This window comes from Capra hircus, chromosome 1, assembly GCF_001704415.2.
Source record: "Capra hircus breed San Clemente chromosome 1, ASM170441v1, whole genome shotgun sequence".
NCBI classification, from domain to species: Eukaryota; Metazoa; Chordata; class Mammalia; order Artiodactyla; family Bovidae; genus Capra; species Capra hircus.
Window position 1 is genome coordinate 72,782,332 of NC_030808.1, and position 20,979 is coordinate 72,803,310.

At 41.2% G+C, this 20,979-nt stretch overlaps 1 protein-coding gene across 5 annotated transcripts in view; it reads left to right on the forward strand.

Annotated features, from left to right (window-relative positions):
- The window catches only part of ATP13A3 (ATPase 13A3), a 103,765-nt gene continuing 87,066 nt past the window's right edge, over positions 4,281-20,979 (forward strand). For 3 of the 5 annotated variants that reach the window (XM_018046535.1, XM_018046525.1, XM_018046531.1), the window contains exons 1-2: positions 4,281-4,795; positions 5,915-5,958. The gene's annotated coding sequence lies outside the window, so the exon portion shown is untranslated. The remainder of the gene's footprint in view (positions 4,796-5,914; positions 5,959-20,979) is intronic. The other 2 variants (XM_018046528.1, XM_018046533.1) reach the window with 1 other exon arrangement.

Consider the following 20,979-nt stretch of genomic DNA (forward strand, 5'->3'; position numbering starts at 1 on the left):
TGGAAAAGACCCTGACACTGGGAAAGACTGAAGGCAAAAGAGAATGACAGAAGATAAGATGGTTAGATAGCATCATGGACCTCATGGACATAAATTTGAGCAAACTGTGGGAGATAGTGGAAGATAGGGAAGCTTGGCACGCTGCAGTCCATGGAGTCACAAAGAGTCAGACACACCTTGGCGACTGAACAACAAGGATGAAATTCGAAAAATTAGTTGGAGGGTAAGGCAGTAGTTCCAGGTGAGAGATGGAAGTGGCTTGAATTATTCTAGTGGAAGTAGAGATGGTGAGATATGAAAGGATTTGTAGTGGATTTGATAATGAATTGGAAAGAATGACCCCGAGGTTTCTGGTTTGTGGAGCTGCGTAGGTAACAGTGCCACCAGATCAGAACTCTTAGGTGAATGTCTGGTTTGGGGAAGAAGGGCAAGAGTTGAGTTTTGGATGAGTGAATTGATGAGGTACTACTGAGGCATTATGTGACATATGGCTCATGGACCTATGGCCCAGGGATTCTGAAGTGAGACCTGGGCTACAGATATATATATATATATCATTATGTTATAAATGTACACACAGATGATAGCTATCACCATGGTGTTTGATATCATTTTGGGGAGCAAATATAGATAAGTGCTCTTATCCTTTTGGCGTGGTGGCGGGGGGTGGGTTCCAGATGACTTTGAAGAGCTGACAGAAGCTATACTTCTTCCTTTAAAAGTATTGTTTTCATTCAAGTTTAAGGAATTTATAGATCTCCTGAAGCCCATCCACAAGTTTTGTAAGGTCCATAGATGACAAAACCAAAGCAAACCAAAACAAAGACCAAAATCCAACAACAAATCCAAACAGACTGTACAAACAGAAAAACGGGCCCTGGATTGAGCCTTGGGGAGCAGCACCATTCAGAGGTGAGACAGAGGTAGTGGCCACAAGAGTCTGAAACGATACACACAAGGAGGGAGGAGGAAATAGAAAAGAGACATCGAAACAGAGAAAAGTGTTTCGGGAATGGGAGATAAAGTTGCTGAGAGGGCTGAGAGATAAAGACTGAAAAGTATCCACTGGAGTTGGCAATAGCAGTGACCTTCGGGAGGCCCAGGACTATACTTACAAAGGGTTAGAGCTCTTGGAAGGAGGCCCTGTCTGCCCCTCTGCAAAAAGGTGAGTGAGGGAGATACTCCATGCAGGTGTGGGTTAATGAATAGATTTGTGGGTGTTTCCTCTTGACTGTCTACAATTTTTTTTTCCCCAATGAACTAGAAAGGTAAGATGATGGTAAGAGAAGCAATCAAGAATAAGGGTGGAAAGTGAAGTGAGAGCTTACCAAATGACTGAGCGACTAAGCACAGGCACACGTGGAGGACTGTTACCTATCTGGAGTTGTAATTGGAGGTTGGGCCTTAAGGAATGAGTAGGATTAGAGGAGGGAAGGGCTGGGCTCAGCATGAACAGAGGTCCAGGCCCAGAATTATCTTGGGCCAAGAACCAGTGAGCCTTCCAGAACTTTTCAAGGTTTGCTCCACTCCCTTTCTCTTCATCTTTGGCTTCTCCTTTTCTAGCTTATCTTTCCCCTTAACCTATAAACATGCTCAAGCTTTTCCCAGTGACTCAGGAGCTCCTCCCATCAGTGTCCAATTTCTCTTTTTTCCATACCCAGAACATCTGTAACAGAAAACTGTTTGAAATATTCAATTGCCCTTTTCCTTCCTATAGCTTTTTCTTGTTTGGTTGTGTGTTGCCTTACTTTGGGGATGTTGGCTGTTTCTTGAAGTCTGGACCTCTCTGTGGTCTTTTAAAGGCATGAGTGCATCGACAAGCTCCTGTTGGGTTCCTTGGAGATACATGTAACAGCAAGACACCAGGGGAAACTCCTGCAGGATTTTAGATACGTTTGCGTTTTAGATAGTTCACTCTGGAGGCTGAGTAGAGGATGAATTTGTCAGAAGAGATTGTTAGGAGGCTACTGTAAAAGTTCAGGTTGGAAAGGATGACTGGAATGTTTGCCAGGGGAAATGGAGGTAGAGATTTGAGGCTTATTAAGGAGGTGAAATAGAAATGACTAGATGATTGGATAAGACAAGGAGCTGAATCAATAATGACTCGTACTTGGACTTCTCTAATGGTTCAGTGGGTAAGACTTTGCTTTCCACTGCAGGGGGAAGAAGCGGGATGGGTGGGCAGGTTCCATCCCTGGTCAGGGAACTAAGATCCCCCATGCCCTGCTGCAAGGCCAAAATAAAATAAAAACACTCACATTCATTCTCAACTTTCTAGTTCTGATGGCTGTGGATGCTGGTGCCAACAGCTGAGGGAAGGGCTGCTTTGAAGGCAGAGGACAAGTATAGTTTTGGACAAGCTGAGTTTGAGGTGCCCCTATGATATCTAGATAGAGCTTCCTGGCAGGCAGTTGGATATTTGGGTCTAACTCTTGTGGAAGAGGTCTGGGCTGCAATGGCTGATTGGGTAATTGCAACCTTGAGGTTAGAGGTGATCTCCTAAGAGTGGAATGAGAAGAACTGTGGGTTCGGAGTCTTGCATATAAGGTGGAGACTCAGAATTAGTGGCACTTAAGGATGCCACCCAAGGAGGCAGAGGCCTTATTTACTGAGATGTTAGAACTGGAAGAATATACTCTTCTGCAAACCAAGAGAATGTTGAGATTCCAGAAGGTGGGAGTCATCTGAATTGTCAAATGTAGCAGAGAGACCCAGAAAGAGAATGCCTGCAGAATGCCACTAAGATTTGGGAGAGTCAGGGGTTCTCTTACCCAAGCAGGGTGAGGAAGGGTGTGTGTTGGGGAGAAGAGGGGAAGCTGGAATGCCCAGTGTCCAGAAATGAGGAAGTGGAGACAGCAGAGAGACCACTGTTTTAAGAGGTCATGAGAGGGAGAGGAGCCCTTGGAAGCTAACTGGAGAGGGCACTTGGAGTGAAGGTTGGGCACCATAGTTTTGTTTTTAGGAGCTAAGTTTGTTTAAAGGCCAAGAGAAAACAGCAAGGATCCAAGAAGCAAGGAGAGGTGAGGAAGGAAGCTTTATGGGCTCAACCCCACCAAGACAGCTTCTTATACTTTGCCCAACAAATACCACACTCCTTATCTCATTTACTCATTTGAGGGAGGAAACAGACGGTGAGACTGACCCCATGGGCTGGAGACAGGGCTATAGATCCATCTGGGTACAATGTCCGCCCACACCACGCGGTACGAGAAAGTACGCGTAAACTGTCCCCCTCCATGTGACGTAGGTGCCCAGGAGCAGCGTGTTCTTGGCTCCCGGTTAGGCGACATCGATGCCATGGGTATGTGCTGTGTCAGATGAGGTGTCACCACGTGCCGTGGATCAAGGGTAGCAACCCCCGACTTGTAGTATCATGCGCCAGGAACCAGAGCCTGAAAGCTCCCAAGGCCGGTACACCAGAGGTCGGGAGTCTCTTCCTTACTTCCGCCCCTGCAGATGGGAGTTCTGTTGGCCGCGAGGTGAATGACACTAACAGTGATGGCGGGGCCTGAAGGGCGCGGGCGAGAGTCTCAGGGCGAAAAGATGGCCGGAGCCCGAGGCAGCAGGTGGCTGAGTGCGCTCCTTGTGCGAGTCGCCCAAGGGACACCGCGAAAACCGAACTCGCTATTTGTTCACCCGGCCGGAAGATTTGTTCATCTCTGTGCCCCGAGATAAATCTTTTGCTAGGGGAAGTATTTAACTTGCATCCAGCGCTGTCGGAAGAAAATCCCTACCGCTGGAGGAGATGTAGTGGGAGCGTGGGAGCTTTCTCTTGGGTACGCCTTCCAATCCTCCTCCCAAGGCTGGGCACCGCTGAGTCGGTTGTTAAATGCGATCTATAGTTTTTGGTTTCTGCAAGGGGGAGTGTAATGTTAAGGAACTGCGAGCCGAGCCAGGATCTAACCTCCTCTCCATCATTCTTGTACAAGCTACCTCTGTGACCTTGACTCTGGGCAAGTCAGGCTAGGCCCCTCAATACAACTCGGTTTCCCTGTTCATAAAATGAGGATTTGGACTGTAATCTGGTGTTTGCACGGCGGCCAAGATGGCAAATATCACCTCCTCCCGCCAAAAAAAAATGCCGTCCTGCGTTAGAAACACCTACCCAACAGACAGCTCCTCTGCAGCGCTCTTCCTCCCTCTTTCTTTTCTGCTCCAGCCTCGGGAAGGGGGGCTAAAGGGGAAGATGTGGGCGGGGCCTGGTCATCGCCCCCGCCCACTCCGGCCCCGCCCCTCCCGGCGTACCCTCTGCGCCCCTCCGCCCTCCGCGCTGGATGAGGCAAGCACGTGACCTCACATCCGGCGCGGGAGTCCCGAGCTAGCAGCGCGCGCTCCCCTGTCCGCCCGCTGGCTCTCCCCGCAGCGTGATCCAGGCGCCACCGCTGAGGGGAGGGGGGTTCGCTTCGTCGCTGGCGGCGAGAGGCAGTTTCGGAGTGCAGAACGCCCCCCTCCCCTGCCTACCTCCCCCTGTCGCCCGCCCTTGTTCTCGCCCTGCTCCGGCTGCACGCAGCCGCCGCGGGCGCAGAGGAGGAGAGCGCGGACGCCCCAGCGCCCGGCTCGGCCCGGGCCCCGCCGCGGCGCCTCCCTCCCCTCACCCGGAGCCGCAGCGCGCGGCGGCGGCGGCTCCTCGAGCTCGAGCGACCCGCGGCCGCCGGCGCTGGCCGAGGGCGATGGGGCTGGGCTGAGGTGAAGCGGCGGCGGCGGCGGCTACAGCGGCGAGCCCGGCCCCGGCCCCACACGGCCCTTTGGCAGCTCCGGACGGGAGGCCGCCCGGGAGACGGCGCGGGGGCGCCAGGTGAGTGGCTCCAGCTTCCCCGTCACGGCGGAGGGCAGGGTGAACGGGGCGTGGAGCGGGTGGTGGTGGTGATGTGGGAGGTTGGAAGAGGTGAGTGGTATTGTTGGGGGTGGCGGGCACCAGGTGAGCTCGGGGTCGGCCTCCTCGGGCCGGAATTGGGCATCATTTTTCTGGGAAGGTGTGTGTAGGGTGAGGAGGGGAGCGCTAAGACTGCTGATTGTCTGGGACAGGTGCGGCGAGAAGAAGGGCTCCACGTTGTGGGTGTGAAGGCCTGGATGGACACGCCGCTAGTTGGGGAGGCAAGTGCGTTGGGGTTTGCGAGTGAGATGGTGAGGTGGTCCAGCGCTTTTAGAAAGTCCTGGAGATGGTGAGATCGAAGGTAGCGGTATTGGCAGGGAGCTTGATGGGTTTGCTTGGGTACTTACTGAGGAATCACGGAGTAGTAGCTTTGCCAGTCACCGCATTAAGCCGAGTGAGGCCCAGAGAGGAAAAGTGACTTAACAACTTGCCAAAGGCCTCTCACTTCGGCTCTGGAAACACCTAGGGCCCTTTCCTCCAGTACTTCCGTGACCGCTCTCTCTATAGCTTCTCCTTCTCCCCACGTCTTCGGAAAAGTTAGGTTCTGGTGGATGTGTGACCTGGGTTTTTTCTTTTTCTTTTGCGGCCGTGGGGAGCCGAGGGAATCTGATTTTGTTGTTTAGTCACCTAGTCGTGTCCGACTCTTTGCGACCCCCTGGACTGCGGCACTCCAGACCTGCGTGTCCCTCACTATCTCGGAGTTTGCCCAAATTCATGTCCATTGAATGGGTGATGCCTTCCAACCATCTCATCCTCTGTCGCCCTCTTCTTCTGCCTTCTATCCCAGCGTCAGGATCTTTCCCAGTGAGTCGGCTCTTCGCGTCAGGTGATCAAACTATTGGAGCTTCTTCGGCATCGGCCCTTGCCAATGAGTATTCAGGGTTGATTTCTTTTATGATTGACTGGTTTGATCTCCTTGTTGTCCAAGGGACTTTCAAGAGTCTTCTCCAGCACCACCAGTGATTGGGGACTGACAAAAATTCGGAGCTTCCGAATTTGGAAAGCTTTTGTAACAGGTGTTTATTATTCCTTTTCCCATAGATCTGACAGAAACATCCTTGGATCTTGGTGTCTGGACATAGGAGGTATGAATCACTCACATAATTAACTACTTTTAATCATCAGTGTTTTAGAGCTATATTTAGTGGTTATATTAGTGGAAAACGAATGGGCATGGAGTTGTAAACCTAGAAACAGAAACCTAGGTTTCCTGCACATGATTCCAAACTAAATGAGTAGAACATTTGTGTATGTAATGGCTATTTTGGATCTCTGAGTCAGGAAGTTAGAATTTTTTTAAATCTTTGAGAAATGCAGGGACGTTTAAGATTATTGCAAAATGAACAGTTTTCTGAAGACTGCTGCTAATCTGATTTGATTGTCTTTTGAAGGGTGATTACCTAGTTAAAAATGCTGCCTTTGCTTAGAATTCAGCACACGTTTATTAATTTTGTTTCAGTGAAATATATGTGGTATTCTTAGGTTTGTTGCTTTGCATAATAGGCTATAGTTGCCAAAGTAAAAGTTTGTGAGCATCCCATTATGGTTTAGCAACCCCTTTTCAAGGCAGTTGCTTGAAATAGCAGGCCTATTATTAATCACTGTCACGCAAGTACTTTTGCTACTGTCCTTGTTTTTGCATTACCCACCATTAGATCAGGTGAGGGTGAGACAGCTAAGTGAGATTTTTCAACATTAGAACAACAAAGGCTGTTTTTGATCAGAGAATTGAGTAGGAAAAATGTTGATCTTGGTTGCTTTAAATCCTAAGTAGTGCAGTTGTAATAAAAATATTAAGTAGCAGTCTCTTTTGAAAATAAAGTTGACAGTCGTTACTTTGACTCCATGTTCAAATTATGTAGTAAGAGGGCTGAGTTCTTTGTCTTGGAAGCTTTATTTGGAGTAGCTCTGGTTATTAAAATTATGGTACTGTTATTTTGCTTAACTTCTCTGTTCTTCTTTTTCTTTCTTTTTTTATGAACAAAGGAGAATACTAGTACTTACATCACAGAGTTTCGAGGACTAGCTGAGAGCGTATGTAAAGGAAAGAGCACTCTTCCTGGCACGTAGTAAATAGTTTTTTTATCCCCTTCCATTCCATATACTGAATCTGGCTGTGCTTGTTTAGTATGGTGGTTTTGTAACCACTGTGAATATAGAGTTTCAAGATGTGAATATACTTTATTGCTAAAATTGATGACAGTCCTAGGAAATGGGCAGTGATGAGTGATACGGGGCATCCTGTGGAATTTTGTCTTTCTTTTGTAACTTTTCCCACTGGTCTAGGTGATGGTGGAAATGGGAACTTCATGCCTGTGAATGACAATGAGGGTTGTAATTTCTAAAATCTTAGGAGACAGAAATAGAATTTCGTAATGATATTGATTACTTGGTTCATTTAAAGCTGGTTTCTGTTCACTGGTATACGGGGTAATCTAAGCGGGAGACCTTGTGAATGGATCTTAAGTTGAATAGGAGTTAGCAGCTTATCACTCGGAGAAGGCAGTGGCACCCCACTCCAGTACTCTTGCCTGGAAAATCCCATGGATGGAGAAGCCTGGAAGGCTGCAGTCCATGGGGTCGCTGAGGGTCGGACACGATTGAGCGACTTCACTTTCACTTTTCACTTTCATGCATTGGAGAAGGAAATGGCAACCCACTCCAGTGTTCTTGCCTGGAGAATCCCAGGGACAGAGGAGCCTGGTGGGCTGCCATCTGTGGGGTCACACAGAGTCGCAGATGACTGAAGTGACTTAGCAGTAGCAGCAGCAGCAGCTTATCACTTACTGAAAACAACATTCTTAAAACAACTGTCAGTGGTATGCTAAAGGAACACAGTCTGATATCTGAGATCTACTTGATACATATTCAGAAGGTTTGATCCAGTGATGGAATGTGTTCTGAATGTGCTATATAGCTCATCTGGTTCAATCTGGATCTGAGAGTTAGCTGATGAGATTTAGTCTTTGGTTTTGGAACATAGTTTTTCTGTGTGAAATGAAGACCACTGGTTTGTTGGAGAGAGTAAATCTGTAGTTATCAAACTGTATTCTGATTGACCCATTTAACTAGTCCAGGTAATGTGCAAGGAAATGATAGTTAGCGTCTTTAATCTTCATTTGTTGAGAGTAGAGGAATAAGAGAGGATCAGAATTGGGCCACATATTTTAACATTCCGGTTAAAAAGTAAAAGATTCTAGGCTTTTTAATCTGGAGAAAAGTCAGTATCATTTATAAGGTAGAATATGTTGAATTAATGGTGACGTGAAAGTCGTTCAGTCATGTCTGACTCTTTTCGACCCCATGGACTATACAATCTGTGGAATTTTCTAGGCCAGAATACTGCAGTGGGTAGCCTTTCCCTTCTCCAGGGGGTCTTCCCAATCCAGGGATCGAACCCAGGTCTCCCACATCGCAGGCAGATTCTTTACCAGCTGAGCCACAAGGGAAGCCACAAGGAAAATTAATGGTAACTAGTAATTATAAAATTGAGATAAAAACATTTGTATTAGTAAGATTAAACATAGAGATAATGTGAAATGTCATGAATAAATGGTAATTGGAAGAAACGATCACTGTTACAATGGTGAGTTGAAATTATTTTTTGATCGTCAGTAAGAAAGGAAAAAAGTGGAATGAAGGAAAAGGAGAGTTGGCCAGGTGTCAAATGTCTGAGAGTGAGGAAAGTTGAGGATGAGGAATGCTGAAGAGTTTCCATAGACCAGCTCTTCAGAGAGAACTTTCCTAATACCAGACCTCATGATACTTAAACCCAAAGGCTTGTACTGGGGCCTTTGCTAGGTGAGATAGTAAGTCATTAACTCAAATAACAAACTTAGAGACTGTCCAAATTTAAAAAGCACTTATGTACCATAAGGTGTTTCCGCAAGGGAAGAGTTCTTACAGGTTTATGAAAATGGAGCTGCCCAGAGGCGTGTGTCTTTGAAGTTACAGGTGAAAATGCATCTTTCACCCCTTCTATCACCAAAGGCCACTAAAACCAGTATGAGCTGAGAATGCAGGAAGGAGTAGTACTCTGAAGTCTCTTTTTTGCATGTGACCTGAGATGAGTGAAGTAAGTTGTAATCAATCTCTTAATCAGAATTTCTATCTAGTTAAGCCTTTCACTTACTTGCTGTGGATCTTGCTTTTAAATAATCTGTTGAGGGAATTCCCTGGCAGTCCAGTAAGGTTAGAACTCTGCTTCCACTGCCAGGGGCCTGGGTTCAGTCCCTGGCTGGGGAACTAAGATCTCACAAGCCATGCCCCCGACAACCCCCCAACCTCCCCCAGAAAAAAAAAGCCATTGACAGTCAGATACTAGTTAGGTTAGAAATAAAATTTCCAGGAACAGTGAGTTGGAGTAGAATTTCCTGAGTACATAATGCGAAACTTGCTGATGTCTGTATAATCTTTTTCAAAAATTTTAAATAAAAATATTTCTGACTGTTGTTGATAGCAAAGTGAAGAGCTGTTCTACCTTAGCACAGTTGATTAATTGACTCTTAATTAGTTTTTCTTATTTTTTTCACAAAAGATTTATGAGTTGGATATTGAAATAAAGAGGTATGAGATTGGAAAATACTGTTGAACAGTCAAAGGTTATTTAGATTAGTCCCCTCTTTTTATAGAAAAGGAAACTGATGTCTGGAGAGGTAAGTGACCGCATGTTGGTAAAGGAGAAGCTTTCGGTTGGTTGGGTATTCTTTTCACCCTGTCTTTAGTTTGAACTGTGTAGTAATGGCACATCTCAAAGCTTGGTGGATGTTTGTGGGTTTTTTTCCTCTGTTGAGAACCAGCTTTAAAGGATTGCTTTTGATCATTTGACAGACTTCTATTACATTTTCAGTTTATTTTAAAGTAAGTCCTGGAACAGCTCTTACATGTGTTTAGTGTGGCTTCTTCACAGCATCTATGCTTTTTTCCCACTTGTGAAGTAGGATGGGAAACATGTTAGAAGCTTACTCTGCTATATAAAAGACAAGTGTTTTGGATCCTAATTCTTTCTGATCTAAAGACCTGAGTAAAGTGAAATCCAGGTTTATGTAGGGGCTTTGGACTTAAATTCTCATTTAAGGTAAAATCCTGTGTAGTCAAAATTACCTGTGAAAAAGTGGTTTAGGAAGGCACCAGTTTGAAAACTGGTTAACCTACCTACTGTTTTTCAGTTCTCACAAGCTAGTGTTTTCCCCAGCTGTTAGTACAGGTGACTTTTTTTTCTCTGGAGTCGTAATCTCGAAGGGTAACTGGACTTTGGATCGACTGAGGAACAGCAGAGTCAGTCTCCATTACCTGCTCACTCTGGGACGAGGATGTGAGGGCAAGCATCCTACCACCGTTATTTAGAGTGTTTTTTTTTTTTTTTCTTGCAGCACGGAAAATTGGATTGATGTAATTGAATCCATGTGTGATGTGATTCTACAGTGTGAATAATAGAGAAAGAAATTAGGTGTTTTAGAAAATCTGTTTCCCTAGGGTCATACTGGGTGTTTTATACCACATACTAGCATAATTAAGGGCTAAGGAATAAAGTTGGGATTATTAGGGCACTGTTGGTACTTTTTGTAATTTTAGGTGGATATTCAGCTACTTTCAGTGTTTTTAAGAGTGAATGTCACCTTACCGGGATTTGCAAGATTTGCATTATCTTGAAACAACTATAAGCTGTTAATATTTTCCATGAAGCTTAAAGTATTTGAACTTAGTGTCACTCTGGGGGTAGCACAGGAAGAAGACCCCATTCTTTAAAGAAATGTCATGGTGTCTGAAGATTTAACAGTCATATGCCCCAGTAGAGGGCATGGTATATTGGTTAAAATGTGACCTCAGAGCCTTATACATATAAGAGATTTTGAATTCCAGCCTCATTGCTTAACTACCTCTGTAGTTAAGTAGTTTTTAGTTTCTTCATTTGCTGAATGGAGATAATAAAACCTAGAGAGTTCTGAGGGTAAGAGGCCCAGTAATTGGTAAATTACTATTGTTAGTTTAATAATATTTAACATAGTCAAAACAAGCCACACTGTGTGTGTCTTTCTGTGTGTGTGATGAGAGAGTGTGTGGATTGTGATTGAGGATTGCTTTTTTCAGCTAGAGTAGCAGGCCATAATGATACACTGTTTAATTCAGGCTTTTCATAGGAAAAATACCATGATTTTGCGTCTTTGGTAGCAACATCCTAAAAAGTGTTAATTTCATGTGTTTCTTATACATTTGATGTATATTTTTATCTTGATGTTATTGGGTATGTCTTCAGACTCTTGCCCCCCCATCCTCTGTATTACTGTTACCTTTTTTTTCCTCTCCCTGGCTACATTATAAAATTTAAAAATATGTTTAATTATGTTTTCGTAGTAGGATTTTATGTTCCCTTATTTAGAAATTCTGATTAGTGAAATATGTCTGCGTCTTTTCTTTAAAAAGAGGGCTTGACATTTGTTTCACTTCTGTGGCCTTTGGATTGATTTTGTTAAAATGTGAGTCACTGGTTCTTCTTGGACCAAATATTTTTTCCTTACTATTTTTATTATATCCCCAAGCACCAGAGTTCTTACTTGCCTGCTAATTATCATAATATAATTGTTTACTAAGTAAAATGTAAAGTACTACAGGCAGGTGGCTTAAGTAGCACTTAATTACTTGAAAGACTACTCTAGCAAATTCTCAGTTAAAATAGATTTTTATTTTATCTATTTGTTATTTACTTATTTTTATTTATTTGTTATTTATTTAATCTATTTTTATCTGAGTTCTTTTGATGTGAAAATATACTTGTTATAATCCACAGGTATTTTCTGTTCAGTTTTTAGTGAGAAGAATAGAAAAACTGCTTAATTTTGTCAGGTTCAAAGCATCTTAATGTGTTTTTTCCCCAAATCCTTTCTCTGCATCCCATAGTGAATGACCTTTCTGCATGTTCTTTTAAAAGTTGTGGCAATTACCGCTTACTGTAGTGCATAAGAGTTGTGATTTTATAGGCAGTAAGGAAGGAGGCTAGGTTAGGGCTTCTTGGTTGAGCCCTGAGATTGTGTTAGCATATCTAACTGTTGGATACTTTGTTAGATCCTGTTGGTGCCCAGCACAGGACTGAATGTTGGGTATACACTGATAAGTGAGTTCTGCCTTCTTAGAGGTACACAGTCTAGCAAGGAAACTCAGAACTGCTGCATTGCACCCCATTCACATTGTCTTCTTTGAGAACGTGGGCCCCTCCTCATGGCCTTGGGTCTCTTTCAGTTGAGAGAAGTTCAGAAGCTTCATTACATACAAGTTAATCCATAACTTTATCAAACAAGGTCTTTCATCATAATTTGATTCTGTGCCATCTTTAAAAGCTCCATTTCCAGCCATTCCTCAGAGGCCATCCTCTGCTCCAGCTAGTTCAGGCAACATGTATTCCCTGACATTTTCTCAGAGTTCTCACCTTAGCACTTCTGCATGTGGTGATTCCTCTACTTGGATTCCATCCCTCTCTCGTTTCCCGTCTTTGTACGGCTTGTTTGCCTGATGAACTTCACCTGTCAGGTCATCAGGTCTTAGATAAGGGAGAGCTAGCTCTTCTCTGCAGGCTTCTCCGTCCCCTTCACACCTCTTCCTCCCTCCCCGTGCCCCTCCCTGCTCTCAGTGCTCCCGTGATGCATACTTTACTGCAGTGTGCAACCACTTGATGTGATATGTTTGTTTGCTTACTTACTTGTCTAACCTAGATTTGGCTTCTTGAGGTTAGAAATGTAATCTTTGTAATCTCCAGAATGTAGCACGTACTTGGCATGTGTGGACATGACATTCCAACAAATGATTTTTTAGGAAATAAGAAATAGTGATCAACCATAGTGATTCTTGCTGGAATGCTAATGTAATATTATTAGATTTATTTTGAAATATTAGAGTACTTTGGCAAAATCTTGGTGTTCTCAATTTGCCTTTCCCTAAATCAAACAATTGGTCTGGGATTAGATTTCAAGATACTAATACTTGGTTAGGATAAAGGCCCTGTTTTAAGTTCATTGATGAACATGTTGGGAGACTTTCTGTCCATAATAATGAAAAACTGACCATCAGTGGTCTCTAAAACAGAAACAGAGCTTTTCAGTCCAAGAAGAATGGTTGATCCATGGGGTTGCCACAGCGCCAGCTCCATCTGCCGCCGCCAGCAGCACCCCTGCTGCTTCTGGGCTGGAGTGGATGAAATGACTGTAGGGAGACCCTTCAGGGAAACTCAGAAGTACTCTCGACTCTTACATGAGCCAGCCTCTCTGCGTGCTAGAACCACAGTGCCCGCTCCATACTTTAAAAAAGGAAAATTTCATTACTTAGAGATTCATCAAAGCTTCCTAGAGAAGGTAGTTGACCATGGTCTGGAAGGACTAGCAGGAGGTCTTCAGCCAGACTGTTAGGTAGGGGAGGGCATTCTTTGCAGAAGGAACAACTTATATAAAGGAATGGAATGAGGAATCAGTAGGGCTCTTAGAGGAACTGCAAGCTGTGTTCTGTATAGGCTGGATTAAGGTTTGTAGGAGGTGAATAATAACCATTGTTGACTGGAGGATGATGTTGACAGCTAGGCAGGGCCAGGTTCTGAAGGATTATTGTCTTCGAATTAGTTGTGACTTTGTCTTGGAGCCCTGTCGGGCCTCTTCTGCCCCAGTTTCCCATGGAGGGCAAACACATAGTAGTGTTGTGTGTTGTAAACTTTCCAAAGACTTGCTAGTAAAAAGGCTGCTGCACTTTGTTTAATTCAGTACTTTTCTTCAATTTATATGAGCAGGCAATGCCTGTAAAATTTTGGAGGGACTTTTTATCAATTGGGAAATGCTGCTGCAGACAGTAGGAAGCTCTGGAAATTTTAAACAAAGAGAAATGATCCTATCTGGTTCTTCTATTGATTTGAATGAGGGAGACTGGAGAGGGCTCTGGACCCGAGCTGAGGCATGCCCGTGCAGATAGGGGAGGTGGGTATGAGACAAGCAGAGATGATAAGGCAGAGCCCAGATGGATATAGAAGGTGTGGGATAGGTAGGAGTCTAGGATGACTTCCAAATTCCTGGCATGGCTTTTGAGGCAGGGGCTATCTTATATTAAAGGAGTGGAGGGGAGCTAGTAGTGGTGGCAGCAAGTGGGAGAGTAGGTTTTTGGAAGACAAAACAAGCCTTTTGGGTGTTAGCAAAATGTGGTCAGTGGATGTTTGACTCTGTGGGTCTGGGAGAGAGCAGTGCTGACAATACTGATTGGTGGTTGCCACGGTCGATGGGACAGTGGTATCACCCTTTGTCCCTGACAGAAGCATAGAGAATAGTAATGGCCAAGAAGTGGGCAGAGGAAGTGGAGGCTTGGGGAATCTTAATAATTAAGAAGTGGGCAGAGGAAGTGGAGGCTTGGTCACCTGGCTACCTGCCTCATGGCCCAGGCTAGTGTGACAGGAAGTAGAATCCAGCTGCATTGTGGCAGGTAACAAGGTCACTTGTGCTCTGTCTCGGGAACTTGGTCACTGTTTTCCGTATGAAAGCGTGTATTTCAAGTATGTGTTGCTTCCAGATGAATTTTTGGTAAATGGATGGTGCTATCTACATGACATCCCTTAATTTGTTGATAAGACTTTTCGATATAAAGTCATTCCATGCTTGGCCTTCTAGGGAAAATGCAAAATGCTAATCTTAGTTAAGTGAAGATTATTTTCCTTCAGTTTTTAAAAGACAGTATTGATTGAAAACTGGTAAATAAAGTAGATAATGCCAGTTAAAAATATTTTGTAAACTAAAAATCCTTCTACAAATGTCAGTCAATAGTACCCAAACACATTGATTTTTTTTCTTTAATCCTGAATAGTGGATTACAGAATGACCATAGGAAATGAGGAAGTTTAGATTTCTGTGATAGTTGTGCCTTGAGTAAGGCCATTATCCTCTCCAACAGAAATTTAAAGTTCCATATTATTGAAGTATTCATTGAATGCAGAGATAAGGGCTTTATACTTGCTTTCTGTGCTGAGTCAACTTGGGTATGTTTCAAATTGGAGAAAAAAGAGTAAAGTGGGTTTTCCCACATTCACATAATTGAGAAAAGCTGATCCAAGTGCCTATCAGTTGTAGTTGTAAATGTGCAGGATTGGACTTTTTGTACAGAATGAGTTTCTGGTGATTTTGTGCTTCTTTGTGGTTGAGTCTTTATAATGTTTGGAAGAATGAAATGTGAGCCATACTGTAGTATAGATCATGAGTAAATTATGTTTTCTTACAAGCATAATACAGTAATCCTGAAGTGAACTGCTGAGTTAATGAAGAAAAATTATTTGGAGTTTGTTGTTATAAGAAAAATGAACAAATCTGTAGTCCATGTGTGACTCCTTAACATACTGAAGATTTAAAAGTATAATTCTCTGGAAAGTTCTCCTGTTCACCCCTCTTTTTTTTTTTTTTCTTTCTACTCTTCTCTGCCCCCGCCCCTTTCTAATCCTAGTTCTTCCTTTCCACTCTGCTGCCCTATTTTGATACTTTTCTGTGCAAATGATCACTTTATGTTTCAATATTCAACTACAGTGTAGTCTTTCAGAATACTTTTAATCATGAACTTAAACTGAGCGTTGTAGTGCCAGTAATGCACTTCACTCAGCTGAAATGACAATGCTATAAACACTACAGCCCTGGCTGTTCTTTGGAGGGAATGATGCTAAAGCTGAAACTCCAGTACTTTGGCCACCTCATGCGAAGAGTTGACTCATTGGAAAAGTCTCTGCTGGGAGGGATTGGGGGCAGGAGGAGAAGGGGACAACAGAGGATGAGATGGCTGGATGGCATCACTGACTCGATGGACGTGGGTTTGGGTGAACTCCGGGAGTTGGTGATGGACAGGGAGGCCTGGCGTGCTGGAACTCGTGGGGTTGCAGAGTCAGACACGACTGAGCGACTGAACTGAACTGATAAACACTGTCCTAGGAGCATGCATTGATGGCTGCATCACTGGGGTTAACTGTCAACTGCAACAGTGACATCTAAGCCATATCCCAGTTGTAACTATGCTAAAATATGAAAGATCAGTCTTAGAATTAATGTGTCTAGATTTCAAAGGCTACCTTTTAAACTGCTGATTGAAATGTCAAATAAGCTATTAGGGATTTGGATTAACAGCATTACAGTTTAGAAGAAATAGTTACTAATTTGCCTTAAAATAGAAGAAACATTCATGTATATATTGCTTAATGAAAACCTTTACCGCACCTCTATAAAGTAACTTTTTAAAATTGAAGTATAGTTGATGTACAATATTATGTAAGTTACACATGTAAAATAATAGTGATTCACAATTTTAAAGATTAGGCTTCATTTATAGTTATCATAAAATATTGGTTGTATTCCCTGTTTCGTACAATATATCCTTGTAACTCACTCTATACATAATAGTTTGTACCATTTAATCCCTTAACCCTAAAAGTCTAACTTTTAGTTTGGGGAATTAGACTCAAACAATTTGATTTATTTACATAGTTGTTATTAGAACTCCTGATTTGTCAGTTCCTGTTGTATCAAATGCCCATGCTCTACAGTTTCTTCTGTGTTTAAAATACTCTCATTAGTTTCAACTAGGTTTTTTGTTTGTAAGTACTCATTCTCACTCCCAAAGGAAAAAAAAGTCCAAAACTTTTATATTCTGTTTCAGAAGTCTAACAATGCAGAGAGAAATTTGAAGAAAGGGTTTGTGGTAACATACACGTATAGGTACATGTGTAATTTCTAATTGGGATTGTTGGATCAGAGTATGTAGAAGGTTTAAGTTTTTGTATATAGTCAGTTGATTTTCCAGAAAGCTAGTACAGATTCACTCTTAGCAATGTATAAAGGTGCTTTTTTTTGTTGTTGCCAGTTTAATAGATAATTTTATCACATAACTTCATACTTTACCTTATCTTGTTCTCCAGTAGGATCATGAGCTCTTTAACTGTTTTCCCTCCTCCCTGGTTCTACAATGTTGTACCCTAAATTCTAGTTTCAGACAAGTGTGAATTTGGGAGTCTGTATGAAGGGAATAATATCTGCCTTCCCCTCCCCATTATCATGTGTTTTATGTTTATTGTGATGTCTTATTTTCCATTGAGACACATGAAACAGAAGTTCTATTATGAGCAGCTCCTACTTTGTCATATTAGTATTTGCATTGGCACTAAAAAAAATCGTATAAAATTTCTTACCTTTACTCATACTTAATCAGTGATTGCCTTGTCAAAGTTGTGAAAGCTGTCAGTCTTTCTTACCAGTGTTGGAGCACCACCTCGTGGTGAAAGAGTGCAACAGCGGACTGTATACACCGGCAATACTTCAGGAGGTCAACAACTCATGGTTGGAATGAGTCGTGATTTATTACAACCGTCTCATTTTAGTGGAGAAATGGAAACCAAGATGGGTGAAGGAACTTGCGAAATAGTTCATGTGGAGTTACTCGGCATTTAAGAACAAGTTAAAGCTGACTTGAGTTCTGTACTCTTCTTTCTGTTGTTTTTTTTTTTGTATTTTGGAATAATGTTGTATATCTCTTACTGTTCCTAATATAGTAATGAACATGGCATATATGCTCACTTAAGATTTATAGATGAATTAGTTTGATAAAATAATTTAGAATTTGCTGTTGCTTATGCTGTATCTTTGGTTAGTAGTTTTCCTCAGTGGAGCCAAAACATGGAGGAAATAGAAGAATAAAATAATAAAAAAATAAAAAGAGCCAGCTGTAGCTTTTTGAAATATATTTGTTAAGGGAGGCTTCAAATGGCTACTTTACCATGTCTGGGGTGAAATAACAGTTAGAGAGAGGGTGCTACTCAGGCACAGAGTGGAATGCTTTAACAGAGACCATTGGCAGTTCCCGTAGGTTCAGGCCCACGGGTGGCCATGTGTGGTAGATTAAGAATTCTGTACATATGCTCAGTCTTTCTTCTTTCTCTCCTTATCTATTTAAAAATATTATTGCACATAGATGGTAGGAGCATTCAAAGAGTACTGAAGTCTCCTCCCTTCCCATCCTGACACACTAGCTACGTCACCCGTTTCCAGATCTGTTCAGCCTCTTGTTTTAGAGGTGGGTGCCAGTTTTCTTTTGAGGCCTTTTTGGTTCTGCCAGTTCTGAATATTCACTCTTTAGGACTGGTCTTAACCACAGTGAGCCTGTCTACTAGTAAGGTTTTAAAATAAATCTAGCAATTAAAGTACTTTCAAAACTCTCCTTGAGTAGGGAGTTTTAGAAAGTTGAATACATGAGGAAGATTTAAGGGGAAGTATAAAAGTGTTAAGATCAGAGTAACTTAAATCAATGAAAAAAATCTCATATTAAGTAGACAAACTTAACTATTTAATTATGCAAACTTAGTTATGTATGTAAATGGTTAATTTTACTCATTTCCTTTTTGAATTAAAAGAATGAAAGCATAGATGCCATTTGTCAGTTCAAAGGTGCCTTCTCCCAGTTTGTACTGATAAAATGCTATACAGTTGCTGTAATACTCAAAGCCATTATGTTGTGTAATGATAGTCTTACCAGATGGAGTTTCTCTGAATAAATGGGTTTCTTTCTTTCTTTAAATAGTGTATATAATAGAAAATGATTAAAATGTATGCACATATGCTATAGTGCAGGTTAAGTTAGAACTCTTAATGTTCTTAAATTGACCCTAAGACAGAAAATTGCATTACCTTTCCTAATTATAACTTATTTTGTTAAGCTATCACATTGTTTTGTAACTTACAAAAAATAAATTATACAAAGACTGCACTTTGCAAATGTAAATACAGTTTTGGTTTGGTGTATATTGGATACAATGGTCTTCCTTAAGCCTAAACACAGAAACAAAAGCATGTATTATAAGAGAAAGTTCAAGATGGGAAGTGATAAAATGGGTATTGAGTAGAGCTTTGTTAAAATTTAGCTGGTATCCTTGTAAAATTTCCATGTATTCACTAAATTATATTATGTCATTCTTATTGTTAGGAGATGACTTGAGTGTTAAGTTTTACCTTTTTCACAATTTTGTTACTGCAGTTGGGAGATTGAGACTTTTTTATTCTTTTTACACAAATATTTGTATAGATATTAAAATTAAGGTTGTGCAGTGAGTAAAGATTTCATGTTTGTTAGGGCACATTTTATTTCAATTGACTACTGCACATTTTATTTCAGTAGAACTGTTTTTGAATTGCAGAAGGTCATCTTAATTGCTGAGGATGCTACACATTTGACAATGAAATAATACTCAGAATGCTGGCTGTGCTGTTTATTCTCTAAGATTTTTATGACACCTTTTGCTTTGTGGTCTTGAAAGATGTATTTATCAAATCTTTATTTAACATGAGTAGGTATGTTTAATTCTCAGGAAAAAGAATCTAGAACTACAGAATAAAGTAGGATGATTCATTTTGTTTTTCAACAATACAAGGCAGCCCAAAAGTTTAGTGCAGTTTTAATTTTAAGACTTCAAAAGTACGTGTTTACAAACTTACGAAGCGCATCATTTGAGAACTTTTAAACTCTTAATTTTGTGAACATTAAATAGTATGTTTTTATTTCTTTTAACTCCAGTCTCCCTGAAGTTGGCAAATACCACCTGAAGTAAAAAATTAAAAATATTTATTCAGAATATAGTTTGCTTGAGGTTTTATTTGAGTGGCAGATCATTAATGAAATCACCTTGTAAAGTTAGCTACTTTGGAATTTTAGGCAGGTACATATCCTCAAAGAAAACCCGCCACACATACTGTTATAATATTGTTACATATATATTCTCTAGGCACATACATATCCTCAAAGAAAACCCTCCACACATACTCTTACAATATTGTTACAGCTCATGTGAAATTCAGGTTTGAGGCAAAGATACCTTAAGTTTCGGGATTTCTGTTCTTGTTGAGGCCAACTCATCCTGTTTTAGGAAATGAGATCTGACTCTTATTCTAGATTTAATACTGTACATTAGTAGAAAAAAGTTAACTTTCACAAAAATTAGATTTAGTGAGTTTTATTCCTGATAGCTTCATTTTGTCCTGTGCTTCTGTTCTTACTCAACACAAAAAAATCAGGTTCATTGTAAATGCAAGGAAGGGTTTGGTTAAGCACAATAGCCTATAAGCTGCTTGCTGTTTAGATAACATCAAGGCTCGTCATGCACTGTGAAATTGGGACTTCAGTACACTAGCTAGATGCAATTTATTCAAATACTAGGAGCTCTTCAGTGGCAGTCAGATGGCAGAAGGTGTATCTTCTGAAAATCCACTTAAAATTGGTACACTAAAAAATTCTGAATTTTAGTGTCTTAGTCATTTTGAAAACAGTTCAAAAAGAACTCAAGTACGTGGCAGAAAATTCTCATTTGAATGAATTTTTATGCGTAGTTTTATTGTTTTTGTTAAGAGCTGGCTTTTGAAAGTTCTGCTAATATCACAGTTGGAAGGAATGATGATATAGTGCTATCGGTAAGAAAAATTTCTTTGCTTTTTATAATCTAGAAATTGACTTGATTAAAAACACATACACTCAAACCACCAGAAGTTATACTTCTGTAAGTCAGTGGATTTTAGAAGTTTGATCTTAAAGCTTTAAATATTTAATTGGATAATTAGTAGACTAGTGCTTAACATGTATTTTCACCTTTATAAGTAATATATTTTGAAATGCGTATGTAGATTTTTATCTTCATAGATATGTCATAGAAATGTTAAGGGATTTCCATTTATATACATGTTTTTAAAATTTAAATATATATTTTCAGCATGTTTATGTTCAAATGTAAGCTGTTGCAGTTGTCTCACTGGGTTTTACTAAAAGTTTATGTGAAAAGTGAAGTGTTGGTAATTTCCTTTGAAGTATAATATATCTAGAGAGAATAGTAATTGGTGACTTTTAGAGAAACTTTTAATTTGAATTACTTAAATTATTTTTACTATTTCAACTTTGGTAAAACTTGGTAAGACATAAGAACTTTGCCTTAAAAAGTAAGTTAAATTTCGGAGAAATAACACTTGTAAGATGAGTAATGAGGTAATATGGTCAAGAATTACGTTTAAACAAGTGGGAATTCGGATTGTTCTAAGCAGTGCATCATGTAATAGCTCATTTAAGTATTTTTGCTGTGG